The following is a 22253-nucleotide window of genomic DNA, read 5'->3' as shown; positions in this document are numbered from 1 at the left end:
ATAGGTGTCAGGTTGCCAACAGAAGCACAACTCAAGCAACACTGGATGGAACAAATTTTCACTCAGATACAAAGAGTAAGTTCAGCTTTACTAGTAGGTATTGGTTTCCCATGGCCATTGGGACTCAACCCATGACCTACAGGTAGATGCTTTACTTGCAGCACCCCTCTCTCATGTTTGTGCTGTAGTGAAGGAAGGAATCCTGCTACCTCCACCAGTGACAGATGGACCACTGGGGTGTGAGCTGGATGTCATAAAATATGCCCACTGGAATCAAACCATCTCCAGTGAACATTTGCATATGCTTAGGACAATAGAAGAAGGAATGTCTGGGCAGTTCTCTTATTTACTAGGGCATTGTGGTAGCCTACCTAGGAATTTCCCCTCCCACAATTTTGATAATTGTGCAATGTATGGGAGATAAGAGATTAAAGTTTAGGGTGTAGGCTAGTTTTGAAATGTAATAGATCTGCACATAAAGACGAGGCCTCAAGGAACTATACCCTCAGTGGAAAGGTGAGAAATAAACCAACTTCCTATAGGGAAGAGTGAAAAAACTTGACTGTGTTGACTTGATTCATACACCAAAAGAAAATATATATTTTTCAGAGAATTGTAACATGTCTGCTCTCACATGACTTTCAGGCAAAATTCTTCCTATTTGCAGTACAAAACACCTTATGAAAATAATTTTAGTTTAAAGTGGTCTTGGTGAGGCATGTTGGATGAGGGAGGGAGGAGGAGGAAGTGACCTTCAGACCCATAAAAAAAGTTCCTTTTGGCCCATACACCTACCCAGCCCCACACAGCTAGCCCTCACTCGAGTGAGGCCCTGCAAAGAATCATTGAAAAGTGCAGCTCCTCCATCCCTTTTAGCATAGCCAGAGGAGGAAAGGCCCCTCTGAGTTCTTATAATGCAAGGATTCTGACCTCAGACTGCTTCTTCTCCTTTAGAGAATGTCCATGCTCATTTTCAAGCACCTACCTGCATGTGCATTAAAATTTTGAGCTGTGCACACTGGATAGTCTTTAGATTCTTTGGCTGCACACACTGACTAGTCCTTGAGTTCTTTCCTGTGGCTGAATCAAGAACCGTCACTGGCATCAGCCCCTGGTCAGTGTCTAGACTTCTCTGAGAATTATGGGGCTCTCCAGCATCCAGCTAAGAATACCGGGATTCTCTGGCATGGAACTTATTAAACTTGTCACTTTTATACACTGACTAGTCCTTGAATTTTTTCCTGAGACTGAGTCAAGTGCCCTGAACTGCATTAGCTCTTGGTTGAACTCTCTATTTTTCTGAGAACTCCTGGGCTGTCCAGCTTCACTGGATATGAACTAAGACAATTAGCAGTAGCAAATGCAAATGCTCTCAAAAATCATAAAACCTCATTCCATGCCTCTTAAGCATGTTCATAGATAAAGTTCCAAGGAAAATATGCCCAAAGTGAACCAATGACAAAAACATAAAGGAAGCAAAGTATTAAAATGAAAGTCAGCATAAACAATAGATAGAAGAATGACAGCGCTACAGACTTCTTATTGGAATTACCTAACACTATATATAAAATAAGTCTTTGATATTTCTTAAAAAAAAATTACAAAGAGGTTTAAACATAAGCAGGGCACAAAAAACTTAGGGAAAAAGATGACCAAGCAGATTTCAGAAAGAACAAAAACTAACATATGGAAATGGAAAATATAATTACTGCAATTAAAATTTCAATAAATGGTTACAAGTCAGATGGTAAGCAGATAATCAGTGAACTAAAAGATACAGTCTACAAAATTACCATAAATATAATGGAGAGAGAAAAATATGTAAACTATGAGAGCAAGACTAAGATACATAGAGGATATAATGAAAAGTTCTGATGTACAAATAATCAGAATTCCAAACAGAGAGAGAGAAAAGAAGAAATATCCAATTGGATAATGACTGAGCAATTTTTTAGAACCATGAAAGGACAAACAAAAAACATATTAATGGTAGGGCTATGATTCTTAGAATATATTAGAAATGACCATAGTTAGTCCCTACCTTCAGCAAGTTTACTCCAAAATGTAAAAAAGAAAAAATGTATATACCTTAGGCAAATACTTGCACATGTGCATCAGGTGAGATGTATAATACTGTTCATAGAACGGTTCCTACAATGTATGTGTGGTATAGTCATGCAATGGAATACTATGAAACCATAAAAATGAATGGACAATGTCTTCATTTCCTAGGATCTGTAAAAACAAAGTGTCACAAACTGGATCGCTTAAAACACGAGCAAATTATATAGCTTCACAGTTCTTGAAGCTAGAATTCCAACATCAAGGTGTCAACAGGGCCATGCTTTCTCTGAAGTCTGCAGGGCTCTGGCACTGACTTGCCAGCAATCAATGTCATAACTCAATCTCTGCCTCCATCACACAGCTATCTTCTCTCTGTCTTCTACTTTATGTGTCCAAATTTTTTCTTCTTATAAGGGCATCATTAGTCATACTGGGTTAGGACCTATCTTAATTCTGTTTAATAACTTCTTCAAAGAATTTATTTCCAAATAGGATCAAAGTTACAGGACCAGACTCAGACATATTTCAGTGGACACAATTCAGTCCATACCAGAATACAATATGTGAATCAACAGATTACAAATGCATGAATCAACATTGGTAAATCTTGAAAACATAATAAAGCAAGTCAAAATAATATATACCACATGATTACATTTAATAAAGTGCAAAACAATAATCTTTATAGAGATCTTTAAATAAGATGGTTTCCACCCAGAGAACACCACCATTAAATTATTAGCGCATGTTCATCAATCTTTGTTCCATATTTCCATAAACATATGCACACACTAGCAACAAACCACACACTACATTCCAAACACCACAAAATTTTTTGAAAACTTAAGACCATGCTATATATATTGTTTTATAACCTGCTTGATTCATGCATAGTAAATTGTAAACAGTTTGCCTTGTCAAAAAAATTCTATAAATGATTTTATTGGCCACATAGAATTCTATCATATGGATGTACATACTTAACCAATACTCTACTGTTGGGTATTTAATTGATTCAAAATTTTTCCATAATAAATAGCATTTTACAATAATGCATAGCCTTAAACATAAATCTTTGTGTTGTATCACTGATTGTTTCAATAAGATAAATTCCTCTAAGTAGAATAACATGCTGACTGATTATTTCAATATACACTGCCACCAGTAGTATTAAAGTGACCGTGTCCCTATTAGCCTTTCTAGATATTAGCATTCTGTTTAACATTTGTCCATTTAATAGGTGAAAAAGATGGTTCTGGCTGTGTTAGGGCATGCTTCTTTTATTTCTAATAATTCTCCTGTTACTTTCTAATGAGGTTGAAGCTCTTCACTTATATTTGGGTCTTTTGTATTTCTTCTTATGGATAGCTTGCATATTATTTTGTCTATTTTTCACCTTGGCAGATTGCTTTTAAAAAATAATTTGTGAGGGGGACTTTCAGGAAGATGACCGAATAAAGCAACTCGAGATTAACCCTGCTCCATCGAAAAGTAAGACAGGGGACAGGATGGCTACTGAAGCAGTGATTCAGGAGTTTGGCTGACCTGGGAGAGCCTTCTACACCACATGGGGCAGCCTGGGTTGCAGAGACCAAGGAACTGAGAGGAAGGAAGCTGGAGCTTGAAGCAGAGGCGTGGAGCTGTGGAGCGCATGGGAGTACACAGATGGGAGCCCTGGACTAGGAAGTAAGCCAGGCTGTATTCCTTGGGTGCACTAAACTCACCAGCGCAGTCCCATGAATGGCAACTCACCCCACACCCAAAGCACCTGAACCCTGTCACCTGTCCCATTCCCCATGCTCCAGGTGCCTCCACACCACCCAGCCTCCAGTACATGTACCTGCCCCATACCCCCACCCCAAGCGCAGCCCAACGCATCTCTCCTGCACCCCTCCCAAGCACTACCTTCCCCTCCCTGTTCCCTGCAGGCTGTTGCCTCCAATTCTAAGCTACCCCTACCCCCTGCCCACAGTGTTGCATAGCCTCACTCCATGCCCCCTGAGCTCTGCACATCTGTTCATGGCACTCCCAGGCCCACACATGCACATGGGCCCCCAATCACATCATTCACCTATGGGGACTGCACTTTACAACAGTCCTAGAACTGCACATGCACACAGTCCTCAGCCTCACTTCCCAGCTCTGAGAAAGTGCTGACCTGTACAGCTGGGTCAAATCTGCCATCAATCCATGAAGGCATAATGCCAACCTGCTGACACAGTTCTATGCATGTACACAAAAGGCCCCATGCTTTAGACCAGTGCACACCAGGGCTATACACACCAGACTGGTGCACCTACACACCTACATCCTCCCTGACCACTGGCCACCCATGTTCACAAGCACCAGCTTAACATCGCCAACCTGTACCCATACCTGTCCTGAAACAAATTACCATACTGAATGCCCTATCCCATGCCCTGCTCCCTACTATACAACCATCCTGCAAACACAAGGCCTTAAACTACTGAAAGAAATCAACTCCCAAAGTAAATCAATCAAGATATTTACATGTGATGAAGACAGCAGAAGATCACTAAGCATATCACAATGCAGACAGATATAGCCCTGCCTAATGATCAAATTAAAACACTAAAGGAGACTCAGAAGTTGGAACAACTAATCAAAGATGTTCATACAACTCTACTTAATAAAATAAGTGGGATAGCAAATGACATAAAGATCAGGAAGACAGTACAAGAGCATAAAGAGGAATTTGAAAGAATAAATAGAAAAATTGCAGATGTCAAAGAGATTAAAGACTCTGTTGACCAAATAAAAACCATACTAGGCCTCTAGTATGACAATACCAAATCTGAAGAGAAGAAGAAAGAATGAGTGATATAGAGGACAGGATAATTGATTTCAAAGACTCAAAATAACAAATGGCAAAAAAAAAAAGATGGGAAAAATTTGAAACAGAACTCAAGAATTGATAGATGAAACAAAACACACAAATATAAGAATCATTGGTTTCCCAGAGGGAGAAGAAAGGAGTAAAGGACTAGGTAGAGTAGTTGAGGATATAATGGAGGAAAACTTCCCACCCCTCATAAAGGACATAAATATACAAGTTGAATAAGCCCAACAAACTCCAAGCAGAATAAATCCAAATAGGCCTTCCCCAAGGCACATATAATCAGTCTGTCAAATGTTGAAGAGAAGCAGAAAATCCTGAAAGCAGCAAGAGAAAAACAATCTACTCCATACAAGGGAAATCCATACACAGTGCTATGATATATTCAAGATCCTGAAAGAAAAAGATTTCCAGCCAAGAATTCTGTACCCAGCCAAATTGTCCTTCAAAATTGAGAGAAAGATTAAAGCATTCATAGACAAAGAAGTTCTGAAAGAATTTGTCAATAAGAGACTGGCCCTACAAGAAACACTAAGAGGAGTTCTGTAGGCTGAAAAAAAAAAAAAAGACAGGAGAGGGAGGACTGAAGGAGGGCACAGAATTGAAGAGTACCACTAAGGATAATTTAAAGAATACAAAGGGAAAGAGGGAAAAGAATATATAGATCTGACAAATCACATAAAAAAAGATAAGATGGTGGAATCAAGAAAAACCTTTTCAGAAATAATTTTGAATATCAACACACTAAACTTACCAATTAAAAGATACAGATTGGCAGAATGGATTACGAAACATAATGCAGCTATGTGCTGCTTACAAGAGACTCATCTTAGACACAAAGATACAAATAGATTGAAAGTGAAAGGATGGAAAAGGATTTTCCACGCAAGTTGTAACCAAAAGAAAGTAAGAGTAGCTATACTAATATTGGACAAAATAGGCTTTAAATGTAAAGACATCATAAGAGACAAAGAAGGACACTATATATTAATTAAAGGGTCAATTCACCAAGAAGATATAACAATCATAAATATTTATGCTCCCAATCAAGGAGCTTCAAAGTATGAGACAGACATTGGCAAAACTGAAGGGAGTGATAGATGTTTCAACAATAATAGTAGGGGACTTCAATACACATCTATCCTCTATAAATAGAACAACAAGACAGAGAGTCAACAACAAAACAGAGAAGTTAAACAACTTGATAAACAAATTAGACCTAAGAGACATATGTAGGTCACTGTACCCCAAAGCACAAGGACATACATTCTTCTCTAGTGCTCATGGAACATTCTCCAGGATAGATCATATGCTGGGGCACAAAATAGGTCTTTATAAATTTAAAAATATTGAAATTATTTAAAGTATTTTCTCTGATTACAATGGAATGAAGCTGGATCTCAATAACTACCAGAAAAAAACAAGAACATTCACAAATATATGGAGATTAAATAACACACTATTAAACAACAAGTAGGTCAAAGAAGAAATTGCTAGACAAATCAGTAGCTATCTGAAGAGGAATGAAAATGAAAATACAACTTATCAGAACTTATGGTATATGACAAAGGTGGTGCTGAGATGGAAATTTATTGCCCTAAATGCCTATATTAAAAAATAAGAAAGAGCAAAAATCAAGGACTTAACAGCACACTTGGAAGAACTTAAGAAAGAATGCAAACTTACCCCAAAGCAAATAGAAGAAGAGAAATAACAAAGATTAAGACAGAGATAAAGGAATGGGAGAACAACAACAACAACAACAACAACAACAAAAATAGAATCACTAAAACCAAAAGTTGATTCTTTGAGAAAATCAATAAAATTGATGGGCCACTAGCAAGATTGACAAAGGAAGAAAAGAGAGAAGATGCAAATAAACAAAATCAGAAATAAAAAGGGGTGCATTACCACAGACCCTGAAGAAATGAAAGAAATCATAAGAGGATTCTATGAACAAACGCCAACGATACACCAATGAACTAGACAACTTAGATGAAATGGACAAATTCCTGGAGACACAAAACAAACTACACTGACTCAGGAAGAAATAGAAGATCTCAACAAACCAATCACAAGTAAAGAGATTCAGTCAGTCATCAAAAATCTTCCCACAAAGAAAAGCCCAGGGCCAAATGACTTTACAGGGGAATTTTATCAAACATTCCAAAAGAACTAACACCAATATTGCTCAAATTTTTCCAAAGTATTGAGGAAAAAGGAACTCTACCTAACTTATTTTATGAAGCTAATATCATTTTAATACTGAAAACTAAGTAAATTTGCTATAAGAAAGAAAAACTACAGTCCAATCTCCCTAAGGAACAAAGATAAAAAATTCTCAGCAACATGCTAACAAATTGAATTCAACAACACATTAGAAGAATTATACACCATGACCAAGGGGGGGTTTGTACCAGGAATGCAAGGATGGTTCAATGCAAGAAAATCAATTAATATAATACAACACATCAACAAAACAAAAGGGAAAAATTACATGATCATCTCAATTGATACTGAAAAAGCATTCAACAAAATTCAACATCCTTTTCTGATAAAAATAATTCAAAAGATAGGAATCAAAGGTAACTACCTCAATATGAAAAAGGAAATATATGAAAAACTGATAGTCAGCATCATACTCAATGGAGAGAGATTGAAAGCTTTTCCCCTAAGATTAGGAACAAGACAAGGATGCCCACTGTCATGACTATTACTCAACATTGTGCTAGAAGTTCTAGCTAGAGCAATCAGGCAGGACAAAGAAATAAAAGGCATCCAAATTGGAAAGGAAGAAGTAAAACTCTCATTATTTACAGATAATATGCTGCTATACTTGGAAGATCCTGCGTAATCTACAGCAAAGTGACTTGCGCTAATAAATTCAGTAAGGTGGCAGGATTTAAGATTAACGTGCAAAAATCAGTAAAATTTCTATACACAAGCAAGGAGTTAGTTAAGGAAAAATTCCATTCAAAATAGCAACTAAAAGAATCAATTACTTAGGAATGAACTTAACTAGGGACATAAAGGACTTGTACAGTGAAAACTGCAGGACATTGTTAAAAGAAATCAAAGGAGATCTAAATAGGTGGAAAGATTTGGAAAAGCTAATACCAAATTCATCTGAAAGGGAGAGAGACCCCAAATAGCTAAAAAGTATCCTAAAAAAGAAGAATGAAGTGGGAAGATTAAAACTCCCTGACTTTAAAACCTATTATAAAGCAACTGTGGTCAAAACAGCACGGTACTGGCACAAAGATAAAATATTGACCAATGGAATCAAATCAAAAGTGCAGAAATAGACCACCAAGTCTATGGTCAACTGATTTTTGACAAGGGCCCCACATCCTCTGAACTGGAACAAAATAGTCTCGTCAATAATTGGACATGGAAGAAATGGATATCAATAGCCAAGAGAATGAAAGAAGACCCCTATTTTACACCCTACTCAAAAATTAACTCAAAATGGATCAAACACCTAAATATAAGAACTAGCACCAGAAAGCTTCTAGAAGAAAATGTGGGGAAACATCTTTAACTCCTAATAATAGGAGGTAGCTTCCTAAACTTTAGACCCAAAACACAAGCAACAAAAGAAAAAAATAGATAAATGGGAACTCCTCAAAATCAAATGTTTCTGCACTTCAAAAGACTTTGTTAAAATGGTGAAGAGGCAGCCAACTTAATGGAAGAAAATATTTGGAAATCACATATCAGACAAAGGTTTGATTTCCTGTATATACAAAGAAATCATACAACTCAACAACAAAAGAACAAATAATCCAATTATAAAATGGGCTAATATGTGAATAGGATTTTTCTGAAGAGTAAATACAGATTGCTCAAAGCACAAGAAGAGATGCTCACTTTCATTGACTATAAGGGAAATGTAGATCAAGCCTACAATGAGATACCACCTCACACCCATAAGAATGGCTACTATTAAACAAACAGGAAACTATAAATGTTGGACAAACAGGAAACTATAAATGTTGGAGAGGACGTGGAGAAATTGGGACACTTATGCACTGCTAGTGGGAATGTATAATGATGCAGCCACTATGGAAGACTGGTGGCTCCTTAGGAAACTAAATATCGGGTTGTCTAATGACCTCACAATAGCACTACTTGGTATATACCCAGAAGAGCTGAAAGCAATGACACAAACAGACATTTGCAAACTGATGTTCACAGCAGCATCATTCACAATTGCCAAAAGATGGAAACAATCCAAATGCCGATCAACAAGCGAGCGGATCAACAAAATGTGGCATATACATATGATGGAATATTATACAGCAGTAAGATTAAATGACATCCTGAAGCACATAACAAGATGGATGAGCTTTGAGGACATAATCCTGAGTGATGTTAACCAGACACAAAACCATAGATACTGTATGATTCCACTTTTATGACCAGCATAAAGGTATAATCAGAGGCTTATAATACAGAATATAGGGGACTTAGAGATACATAGAAGCTAGAGATGGGTGAACCATTAGCTAATGAGGTTGAACTCCAAAGTAAGGGAATAAATAAGAGTGAAGGTGGTTCTCTAGCGGGTCTGTAAGTAATATTACCTTATGGAAGATGAACAAGATTAAAAGGGGTTGTATAGACTTACATGTCCCACTGATTAACACTAGAAATATGAATTAGTTCTTGCAAGAATTACTTCAAAGATATGATTCTTGCATAAAGAGTGTTTAAGTCCAGAGTACAGGGGGGAAAACTGCTATTGCATGCTATGAGCTATGTTCAAAAGGAAACTATGAGCACTACCACAGCAACAGCAGAGGTAAATAATGGGGGGAGGGACAAGAGTTAAGAGGAGGTTTAGATTTCCTATTTAGTGAAGGTGTGCTTATTGGCTTTCTGTCTCTTAGGAACAATGAAATTATCTAAAACTGAGAATGTTGATAGACTGTGGACTTTGGGCCCTCTACATGATGCCCGATGAATGCAGGTGAAATAAGGATGCACTGACAGAGAAGTAGATTGGTGAATGATGGTGTATATTTATGAATGAAGGTTTTGCTGCTACAAAAAGGGACAAAGTCGTGAGGCATGCAATGATGTGAATGACTATGTGGGACATTTGGTGAGACAAAATAAGCTGGAAACAAAAAAACAACAATGGTATGGTTACCTTTAGAAAACAGGAGCCTAGATTGTAAGCTTTTAGAGCAGACACGTTAAGTGATAAATTTCTGGGTTTTGAGAGCTGTTTTATATATATATATATAACCTGATATTTAGAGATAAGAACGAAGTCAAACAGGTTGGTGTTGAAGTAATTCAGAACATACAGGTAGGAAGACAGTGTCTATATTTTAGAACCACACATACTCTTTGAGACCAACGGAAGAAAAGTTTGTTTGCTCTGGAACTGAAATTCTCTGTAGTGCATAATCTAGTTCAACCTATCTATACAGCTCATTTGAACAATTTAAACACAGGGAGCACAGAATAAGAAAAGAGGTCCTTTTAGATTACTGTAATGCCTGGATACATCCTAGAGTAGATTAAGCAGATAATCAAAGAGTATTGGCAAAGTCACCTGAAAGAGGGAGAAAAATATGGAACTATTAAACCTTACCATCAGGGAATCCCCAATACTGTGTCAAACTTTAGGGATACCCAAATCAATAGGTCGTGCCCTCGATCGTGAGGCTTAATCTTATGAAGCTTATGTAGGTAGCAGAGGAGCTTAGACTTCCTATAGGCATGCTTAAGAGTTACTTATGGGGACCTCTGTTGCTCCTCAGATGTGGCCTCAGTCTCTCCAAGCCCAATTCTGCAAGTGAAATCATTGACCTCCCTGCTACGTGGGACTTGACATCCAGGGGTGAAAGTCTTGCTGGCAACATGGGAGATGACTCCAAGGAATGAATCCAGACCTGGCACCATGGGATCAACAGTTCCATCCTGACCAAAAGGAGGGAAAGAAGTGTAATTAATAAAATATCAGTGGCAGAGAGAGTTCAAATAGAGTTGAGAGGCTACTCTGGAGGTTGCTCTTACACAAGCTTCAGGTAGACCTTGCTATCTATCATAACCTGCCAGCCCCCAACCAGGACCATTCCAGCCAATCCTAAAGAACACTTAGGGCAATATATAAGGTTCTACAAGGGTTCCAGGCACTAGAGTAATTTTCCAGAAACCTACAACCTCCAGATGGTCCCTGGTTCAGATAAGTGCTGAAACCTAGCCCAGCCTTTCCAGAACATCAGATAGTTCCATCTCCCTACCCCATATTAATGACAGGCCCTTCCAATATCAAAAATTTAGAATTCACCATAGCCCAAACACTCCTAAAGAGCGGGATGGAAAGATCAAAGGTGATGGTGGAGTTATACAGAGAAGATAAGATTTAACAAATGAATATGAATGCTGAATCATTAAATTGATATCTGTTTTAGTCTCATATTTTAGAGCAGCTGGAAGCAAAAACCTAAAATTGTGAAATTGTAACCCATGTCAAACTCTGAAATATGTTCTACAACTGATTGTGGTGCTGTGCTTTGGAATTCATAGCTTTTTTTTTTTTGTATTTATGTTATTTTTCACAAAAAAAAATAAGGAAAAAAGTTGATTGTGATGATAAAAAAAAATTTAAGACTTCTAGCCTCCTGTATTCTACAGCAGCTAGAAGGAAAAATACAAGAGGATCGTATGGTAGCCTATGACAAACTCTGAGATCTGTCCTGCTACTACTTGTTGAAGAGTACTTTGGAAACTATTGCCTTTTTATTTCTTTGCTTTGTATATATGTTACACTATACAATTAAAAAAAGTAAAAACAAAAAAAAAATTGTGAGCACAGTGCAACGTTGGCTCAGGGGCAGAATTTTCACCTGCCACGCCAGAGTCCCAGGCTCAATTCCCAAAGCCTGCCCATGCAAAATAATAATAATAATGATCTGTGAAATCTCTGTGTGTATGTTTGTGTATATGTATGTTTGCTAAAACTATTGTGCAAGAGAATAATTCTTTTCCCAGCACTGTACTTGGTCAGATCTCCATGCCAGCAACCCATGTAACTGTCTTAACTCTTGGAGCTTGTTGCCTGGGATAGCTGTTCCATGTGTCTTGGGACCACTGAGTAGGCTACTTTCTAATGCATAAGCCAGGATTTGGCAGGCTACAACCTGGTGGGCCAAATCTGGCTCACCTCTTGTTTTATATGGCCTGTGAACATATAAAACAAGTGGTAGAAAAATCAAAAGAATAAATTATATGAAACTCACATTTCAGTGTCCAAAATAAAAATTTAATTGGAACAGAACCATATTCATTCATTTATGTATGGGATATGACTACTTTCATGCTAAAATGGCAGAATTGAGTAGTTGCAACAGAGATCATGTGACCAGCCAAGCCTAAAATATTTACTGTCTGTCCCTTTATAGAAAAAGTTTGTTGACTCCCATTGGAGAGTCATAGCTTCAAAAGGAATAACATATAACATGTTCTATATCTTATGTTCTTCCTTACTTTTGGTTCTCACATCTTTTAGAGCTGTTCATGGTATTTTGTCAGAATCTTCTACTTGTTGCTATAATGTTAGGCTTCTTTATCAGGAAGGATAGATTAGAGCCGGGCTTTGATACATTGTTTTAATCCAATTCCAGAAATTTCTAAAGGTATCTAGAATATGAATGGCATTCTTCTTTATTTTGGCTCCAATGCACACTTTTCTCCATTAAATTCCTTTAACCATTTTAATGGTGGTTTGGGATTAAGGAGAAAGAAATGTTTACTCAAGTTACCTTTTTTACCCAACTCAGGGCTTTCAGGGATCACATCTTCATGGATTGGCATGGATTCCCTACCATCCCATGATAATCGCCACTGTCTGAGGGTATCTTTTGGAAGGAAAAACACTTGAAGAAGCAATTTTCTAAAGTTTAAGTGGAAGAGAAATATAGTTGATACCTGATTCTTTCCCCAAATTGAGCTCACTAATATTTTTCAGGGAGAAAGAACAGAATTTTGGAATCATGGGATGGCAATTGTTTTGATTTCATTAACAGCTTTATGTAACTAGCCTGAAAAGAAACACTCTGTCCTTAGCTTATGCCACTGACTTCCCCACTGTTTAGTGAAAGTCCCATAGATGTAACAATTACTCTCAACAGACCCAGATCAAGAATCATGCCAAACTGGTCTAGCTCACCAATCTTTAAGAGACACAAAAACATCAATAAGAACAAAATGAGAACATGCTATCTGCAAGAGTTCATCTCATAGTATTAAATGTGCCTGAAAGGAATTCTTCACTAAGCCAACTGGGTTATTCTCATGTAATAAACAGGATTGCTAAACTTTCTGCTAAGAAAGGTGGGTAGAGTTTGCAGTAGGACTATTGATTTTCCAGAAGAGTTAGGAGAATGAATAGCTGTTATCCTCTTTCTCACCCTTCTTCCTTGAAATTTTATATAAATATCTTTAATGTAGGTATTTACATCAGTTTGAAGGGACACCGTCAACTTTTCAGCTTCCAGACACCCACATATTCCAGTTCATGGAAGGGAAATGCTCACACAAGTCTAATTACATTACCCATCCTGGGACTTAAATATTGGGGAAAGGTGCTTGACATGCTATCGTACCCACAGAATAATGGTACAAAGTACTTAAAAACAATGCTCCCAGGAGATATTTAATGGTGTTGTAAGAGAAGAATCTTAACACGGTCCAAAGTGTTCATATTCAACCTTTTTTCTGCAAAAGGGGATTGGACTTTGTAACCTCCATTGTCTTAGTTTCCCTGCTGCTATGACAGATACCACACAACGGTTGAGTTAAACAGTGGGAATTTATTATTTGTGCTTTCAGAGTCTGGAAGGGTTGCTTTCTCCTGGGGTTGGCAGCATTCTGGCTGACTGGTAGCTCTTGGGTGCCTTGGCTTTCCTTACACATTGAGATGTCCTCTCCTTTCTGTTCCAGGTTCCATTGACTTTCAGATTCCTACCCCTTCCAGTGACTTTCTCTTTATAAAGTCTCCAGTATTAAGAATAAGACCTATATTAATTCAGTTGAAATCTACCTTAGCTAAAAGCGACATCTCCAAAAGGCCCTATATACAATGGGTTCATACCCAAAGGAATGAGATTAAGATTAAGATATGTAGGGGTAAGGAAGACAGTGTCTATATTTTAGAATCACACATACTCTTAGAGACCAACGGAAGAAAAGTTTATTTGCTCTGGAACTGAAGTTTTCTCTAGTGCAAAATCTAATTCAACCTATCTGTATAACTCGTTTGAACAACTGAGACACAGAAAGCACAGAATAAGAAAGAAGTCCTTTAATCCTGTATAGATTATTGTAATGCCTGGAAACATCCTAGAGTATATTAAGCAGATAATCAAAAAGTATTGGCAAAGTCCCCTGAAGGAGGGGAGAAAGACTATGAAACTATTATACCTTACCATCAGAGAATCACCTGATACTGTGTGAAAATTTAGGGATATCAAAATCAATAGGCCATGCCCTCTATCATGAGGCTTACTCTTGTGAAGCTTATGTAGATAGTAGAGAAGCTTAGACTAAGAGTTACTTCTGGAGGGTCTCTGTTATTCCTCAGATGTGGCCTCAGTCTCTGTAAGCCCAACTCTGCAAGCGAAACCATTGCCTTCCCTGCTATGTGGGACATGACATCCAGGGGTGAAAGTCTTGCTGGCAATGTGGGAGATGGCTCCTAGGAATGAATCCAGACCTGGCACCATCCATCCTGACCAGAAGAGGGGAAAGAAATGTAATTAATAAAGTATCAGTGGCAGAGAGAGTTCAAATAGAGTCAAGAGGCTACTTTGGAAGTTGCTCTTATGCAAGCTTCAGGTAAACCTTGCTACCTATCATAATCTGCCAATCTCCAACCAGGACCATTTCAGCCAATCCTAAAAAACACCTAGGGCAATATATAAGATTCCACAAGGGTTCCAGGCACTAGAGTAACTTTCCAGAAACCTACAATCTCCAGATGGGTCCCTGGTCCAGATAAGTGCTGAAACTTAGCCCAGCCTCGCCAAAACATCAGATAGTTCCATCTCCCTATCCCATATTAGTGACAGGTCCTTCCGATATCAAAAATTTAGAATTGCCATAACCCAAATAACCCCAAAGAGTGGGATGGAAAGATCAAAGGTTATGGTGGAATTATACATAGAAGATAGGACTTATAAATGAATATGAATGCTGAATCATTAAACTGATATCTCTTTTAATCTCCAGTATTTTAGAGCAGCTAGAAGTAAAAACCTAAAATTGTGCAATTGTAACCCATGTCAAACTCTGAAATATGTTCTACAAATGATTGTGGTGCTGTGCTTTGAAATTTATAGCTTTTTTGTATATACATTACTTTTCACAAAAAATAAGAAGAAAAAAAGTGAATTGTGATGATATTTTTAAAATATTGATATTTAAAAATCATGATATTTAAAAAGGTATTTAAAAAGGTATTTAAACCCTCTAGCCTCCTATATTCTTGAGCAGCTGGAAGGAAAAACCTGAGAGGATCGTATGGTAGCCCATGACAAACTCTGGGATCTGTCCTGTAACCACTTGTTGAAGAGTACTTTGGAAATTATTGTTTTTTCATTTCTTTGCTTTGTATATATGTTATACCATTCAATTAAAAAAATTAATAAAAAGAAATTAAGATGTGTTTTTCTTTCCTTGAGTGTGTAATTCAATCTACCATACTCACTATCTTTGATAGCAGGAAGGAAGGGTAAGCCAGACAGACACATATTCAGACGGATAAACAAAAATGGATTTCTGGAACTAGCATGTAAATTCTGCAGCCAATATTTTGTGAAGCACATTGAAGTGAAATTAAATACTATGTCTAAACTTAATCCAGTGCTGAAATAGAGAATAAAAACTGTCAATAGTTATGTGTACATGTAGATAAATACGGAGAAATAGATATACATATATAGATATAGATACAATTATTCCACAGAAAACTAAAATCCAACTTTTGGGATAGATAGAAGAGAAATAGGATCACAAAGACTAGAACCCCACAAAAAAAGAGGATCATTATTGGACCAAAACAAGGACAACTTACCACTGGTCAGTTAAGGATGAGGAAGAAACAAAAACTGATATCAGAAGTCCATCGACAAAATGCAAATCTAGAGAATAAGAGGTAGATTTAAGAGAGAGAGAGGAAACAAAACTTAGAATTGAGCTAATTGATAATATATTATTTGCAGGTCTCACTCAAGTCTTTACTCGGTTATTGTCAAGAAATATTTCCATTCTCATTAAGTACCAAGTCAAAAGATTCTGCAGAAAACAACTTAAATGTCAATTAAAAGGGATTGATTTTTAAAAGTTTGGTATATCTAGAGTCTAGATCTATATTCTAGATATTGGGATACTATATCCTTTTTAATAGGCTTAATATAATTTCTTGCTGGTTGTGCTTTATTATCAAAATACTGAGATTTGGCTATATATGCTTCAAGTTAATTACTGTGGCTATTTCTCTTCTTTCTTTGATGACTTCCACTTGCCTGAATTTTCTATACTTTCTTCTTCCATCTACCTCCACTTTTCTCCCCAAATTCAGGGTCCAGTTTTCCACATGTTTCAATGAGCTAGCTCTATGTTAGCATTAACATTTTAATTTAAACCAATGGGCTGTTAAAATCTGGGCTAACCTGATGCATAAATGTCTGGATCTTATTTTACATCTATAAAACTTTCTGAGCTGATGGTATGTGGATAGATTAGCATAACAGATAATGAAGACTGGATTCTAATGTTTACAGGTGGTGGATATCAATGAACCCAATGAGGGCATCATTAACTCAGTGAAGACACTGGATTCTAATATTTATAGGTTTTGGAAAGTGGGAAAAGTTACTTGACAACTCAAACATTAGTTTTCCCCTCTATAAAATAACTAGATGAAAGGATTATTGAGAGGATTAAACAAGAACTTACTTACCTAGTTCATTGTGTGATCTTAGATACCTACAACATTTCCTGATATCTGATACCTTCTTGTTAAATCACTCCCTAGAAAAACTTGATTGCTTATGTTCCAGAAACTGGGGTCTTTTTTAAAAAATATTTTTATTGATAAACAACATAAAAACATAAGCATTCTTAATATACAAACATTCCATACATAGTGTACAATCAGTGGCTCACAATATCATCACATAGTTGTGTATTTATCACCATGATAATTTCTTAAAACATTTGCATTACTCCAGAAAAACAAATAAAAAGAAAAAAGAAAAAAAATCATACATATCATACCCCTTACCCCTCCCTTTCATTGACCGCTAGTATTTCCATCTACCCAATTTATTGGTATTAATATTCCATCTACCCAGTTTATTAATATTTGTTCCCCCATTACCTTTTTTTTTTTTTTTTTTTACATAGGCAGGCACTGGGAATCGAATCCGGGTCTCTGGCATGGCAGGTGAGAACTGTCTGCTGAACCACTGTGGCTTGCCCTACTTTTTAAACTCATATTTTTTACTCATCTGCCCATACCATGGATAAAAGGAGTATCAGACACAAGGTTTTCACAATCACACTGTCACAGTGTGAAATCTAAATTGTTATACAATCATCTTCAAGAAACATGGCTACTGGAACACAGCTCTACAGTTTCAGGCGCTTCTGTCTAGCCTCTCTAATACAACTTAAACTAAAAAGGGGATATGTATAAAATGTGTAAAAATAACCTCTAAGATAACCTCTTGACTCTGTTTGAAATCTCTCAGCCACTGACACTTGATTTTCTCTCATGTCTCTCTTCCCTTTTTCGGTTGAGAAGTTTTTCTCAGTCCCTTGATGCTGAGTCCCAGCTCATTCTAGGATTTCTGTCCCACATTGCCAGGTAGGTTTATACCCTGGGAGTCAGGTCCCACATAGAAATGGGGAGGGCGGTGAGTTTGCTTGCTGTGTTGGCTGAGAGAGAGATAGGCCCCATCTGAGCAACAAAAGAGGTTCTCTGGGGGTGACTCTTAGGCCTAATTTTAAGTAGGCTTAGTCTATCCTTTGAGGGTATAAGAGAAACTGGGGTCTTAGAGTGAAAGAATGGATTGCCTGACAAGGTCAAAGTCCTTCCAACTTTTAGTACCACCTGTTTCCTGAAATCCCAGTTGGAATCTTGAGAGCTTGTCTGAACAAAAAGCATTATTTACCGTGAAGGAGTAACAAGATAAAGTCAATCATTCACATTTTCCTTCTATTAGACTGGACTCCAGAATAGAGGTTATAGCCTATTCTTTTCTGTATCCTGGGAAGTGATTACTGTACCTCAGTAAATTTTTGCTGAATATATAAATGCTATTTTCATATTATAGATGGGAATTCTATGGCCATGATACCATTGGAACTAAGCATGCATGTATTCTCTAGGTCTCTTTGAACATTGAATATTAAGTTACTGATCACCCTCACAAAGATTAGCCTTGGAGCCAGATCAGTTTTCCATTATTTACCCCAACTTCTTCTGTAGCCAGTTCCACCTCCTTTCCTCCTCTTCCTGACCCCCTATGGCTAAAATCCCAGTATGTATTTAATATGAATTTATTTCAATGGCATTTCTCATGATCTTCACAGTTCTCTATCATGTAATAGAAGTATTTCTATTTGGATTTATCCCTGTATTAAGTAGAAAGTTCTTTGAAATCATTATTGGGTTCTCACTTAAAGCAACTTTTTAATGAATAATTATTAGATGTTTACATCCATGACTTGGGACCTTCTAAGAGATGTTATTTCCCCAGAAGTTGTCAAAAGATTATTCTGAAGTGAGGATTGATTTAGGGGGATTTAGACAATATGTGGGAAGATGGAATGAAAGGAAGATTTTAAGGAAAATTTCGCAAGCAGAAGAAAAGTATTTCCGCAAGATGTTTAAAAAGAAGAGAGAAAACAAGCTTTTAGGGTCAAATAAAACACTGGGTTAAACAAAACTAAGTAAGTTTCTTTATTGCAAGATGTTTCCAATACTTTATCGTGCTATCATGGATTGTGAAATATACAAGATTTCCTAACATGATGCGGCCATGAATAACTTTTTTTTTTTTCCCTTGGAGAATCTAAAGGGATTAGGAAATGCTGCTTTGTGTATCTCCTGTGCTCACGACAGCTCTTGTGGTGTGTGGGAAAGTCTTGAAAAGGTTAATCATTCCCTTCTGAAAGAAATCTTGAAATATATCCCCTGACCCTTTGTGTTCTCGAGTCACCAAAGGATCTTTGTGGCTAATGAAACCTTAACCTTAAGCCATTGCTCTCATAATTCTTCCCTCACATTATCTAAGTCAAAGCCCTGTCCCAGTTTCAGGTCTAATAGACAAGAACAAATAATATATTAAATAATATTATTAAAATTATATTTTATTATTATTATATATTTAATTATATCATTAAATTATATTATATATTATTATATAATTGTATTTGTGCCGGTCTGAAAGGAATATGCTCCCTGGAAAAGCCATGTTTTAATCAAAATCCCATTTCATAAAGGTAGAATAATTTCTATTCAATACTGTATGTTTGAAACTGTAATCAGATCATCTCCCTGGATGACATGATTTAGTCAAGAGTGGTTGTGAAGCTGGATTAGGTGACAACATGTCTCCACCCATATAGGTGGGTCGATTGGTTTATTGGAGTCCTATAAAAGAGGAAACGTTTTGGAGAATGGGGGATTCAGAAAGAGCAGCACCACAAAGCAGAGGGTCCACGAGCCAGAGACCTTTGGAGATGAAGAAGGAAAACACCTCCTGGGGAGCTTCATGAAACAGGAAGCCGGGAGAGAAAGCTAGCAGATGATGCTGTGTTCGCCATGTGCCCTTCCAGCTGAGAGAGAAGCCCTGACTGTGTTCACCATGTGCCTTTTCACTTGAGAGAGAGACCCTGAACTTCATCAGCCTTCTTGACGCTATGTTCACCATGTGCCCTTCCAGATGAGAGAGGAACCCTGACCATGTTCACCATGTGCCTTTCCAGATGATAGAGAAACTCTGACTGTGTTCACCATGTGCCCTTCCACTTGAGAGAGAAATCCTGAACTTCATTGGCCTTCTTAAACCAAGGTATCTCTCCCTGGGTGTCTTAGATTGGACATTTCTATAGACTTACTTTAACTGGGACATTTTCTCAGCCATAGAATTGTAAACTAGCAACTCATTAAATTCCTCTTTCTAAAAGCCATTCTGTTTCTGGTATATTGCATTCCAGCAGCTAGCAAACTAGAACAATATTAAAATTAAAATTGTATATTAATTAATATTAAATAATATTATTCAAAACAACACAGCAGTCATTATTCCTTTACTTCATAAATATATGAAGTAATTTACTCTTCTGATTCTAGCCAGGACAGGATAATAAACCTCCAGCATTTTACCTAGAGGATCTTGAGATGCTTTATTTTTCACTATTTATTTCTTCAGGATGTATTTTTTGAGGGCCTACTGTGTGCCAGGCACTGTTTTAGTCACTAAACAAACATTTGACAAAGACTTCCTTTGTGTAACCTATACTCTAGTTTGAGGGTAGAGGGAGACAGATGATAAAAATAAACATAATAAGTAAGTAAATAAATAAATGTCAGAAACAACGAGTGCTATGGAAAAAAGTAAGAGGGGGAAGATTGGTTGAAACTTTAAATAGGTTTCACTGAGGAAGTGAAACTTGAGCAAAATCTCTAAGGAAGAGTGAGGTGCAGACCTGAACGGACTCAGATGTTCACTCCCCACTGCAGAGACAAAAAAAAAAATTTCCATGTACTTTAACAAGTGGCAAAGCAGAGGTAATTTTAGGGTGCCGCAGAAACAGATAGAAGGAAAACTCTCCAATGTGGGAATTCAGGAGAGGCATTTTGGGAGAGATCATTCTTAATATGACTTTAAACAGTGAATAAAAATTATTATAAAGCTTATTTCCTCCTTCCCAATAAGATGGTAAGTAAATGATGAACTGATAATCACATAAGTAACCACTTTTAGAACACAGCTATAGGCAGAGCTGGTTTAAATGTGATACCTTTCACTCCACAGTATGAGAAAACATTTATCACCCTACAGCTTCATTTTTCCATCTAAAAACAGGAATCAAGAAAAGAAAGAACTTGAATCTGTTTTATAAAAATAAAAAATAGAGGAGTTATAGGAGACTAGTTCCTGTGGGTTGGTTCATAAGATCAGCTAGCGATGGTTTAATTTGTGGACCTGGCGTGCATGCTGATTTTGCATAACTGCAAAGTTGAAGGAAAGAAATAGGGACCCAGAAATGGAATTCCAGGCAGTCTTCATTGCAAAAGATGGACAAGGAAGGAAGCAGGTATCATGGTTTTCCACGTAGGTGGCCAGCTCCTTGGCCTCAGCATGTCATCAGCCCTGAGGCTGAAGCAAATGCTGGGTCAGTGTCTGCTTCCTTGTGAGAGAACTGCCATGGAAACCACAGTACCCACAGCTTTTGCTGAAAGTCATTTCATTTCCAGTGGAGAGAAAGGGCTGTGTCAAACAGAGTTTAGCCCAGCAGATGCTGAGTCGCCGCGCCTCCAAGTGCGGCATTAGTCCAAACCTGGGAGCTCCATTTTGCAGACTAGAGGCTCCACTTGTCCTGAAAGCCTACCCTTCAATTTGAAAATGTTCTCAAAGCTTTCCTCAAAATGAAAATATTTGTTCAAATCCTCAGAATGCAATAAGAAAATATCCTTCTAGCAAAAGCAATGACTTAGCATTTTGGGGTTGGCACACAAGTAGGAAAACATAGCAAAGAGAATCACTGTCCCTCTGGCCATTGGCTGGGTCTTGCTTTAGGAATTAAATTGCCTTATGAACTTGGCTTACCTTCTCTCTTGATGGTTCTTGGATAGTATTCCCAGAACCTCATATTTTTTTGTGCCCTAGTTTACTTGGAGAACCTTATGGAGATGCACTATCATACCAGGGATACTAACTGTCTTACTTTTCAGACGGGGAAACTGAGGTCCAGAGAAACTTTATGATTTATCTCCAAAGCCGTAAAGCTAATTAATGCCAGAGTTGAGAATGAAACCCGGTTGCCTGAGTCTTCACTACCCCATATTCGGTCTTGCTCTCAGAAAATAATTTCCCCCCTTTGCCCTTTTTATTCCAGGGCCACATGATAAGGCTTGTGTTAACATTAATAACAGTTCTGGAGCCAATTTCAAGAAATTATTCTCAAATGTGTACTGTTTGGGGAGACATAATGCATGTTTCCCTAAAATACTCTTTGGGAAGCTTAGTACATAATATATGGATGAAAAACTGGGTGGTCTAGAAGAGGGATTGTAAACAAT

This window comes from Tamandua tetradactyla, chromosome 2, assembly GCF_023851605.1.
Source record: "Tamandua tetradactyla isolate mTamTet1 chromosome 2, mTamTet1.pri, whole genome shotgun sequence".
Classification (NCBI taxonomy): Eukaryota; Metazoa; Chordata; class Mammalia; order Pilosa; family Myrmecophagidae; genus Tamandua; species Tamandua tetradactyla.
Note: the sequence above shows the minus strand (reverse complement) of the source record.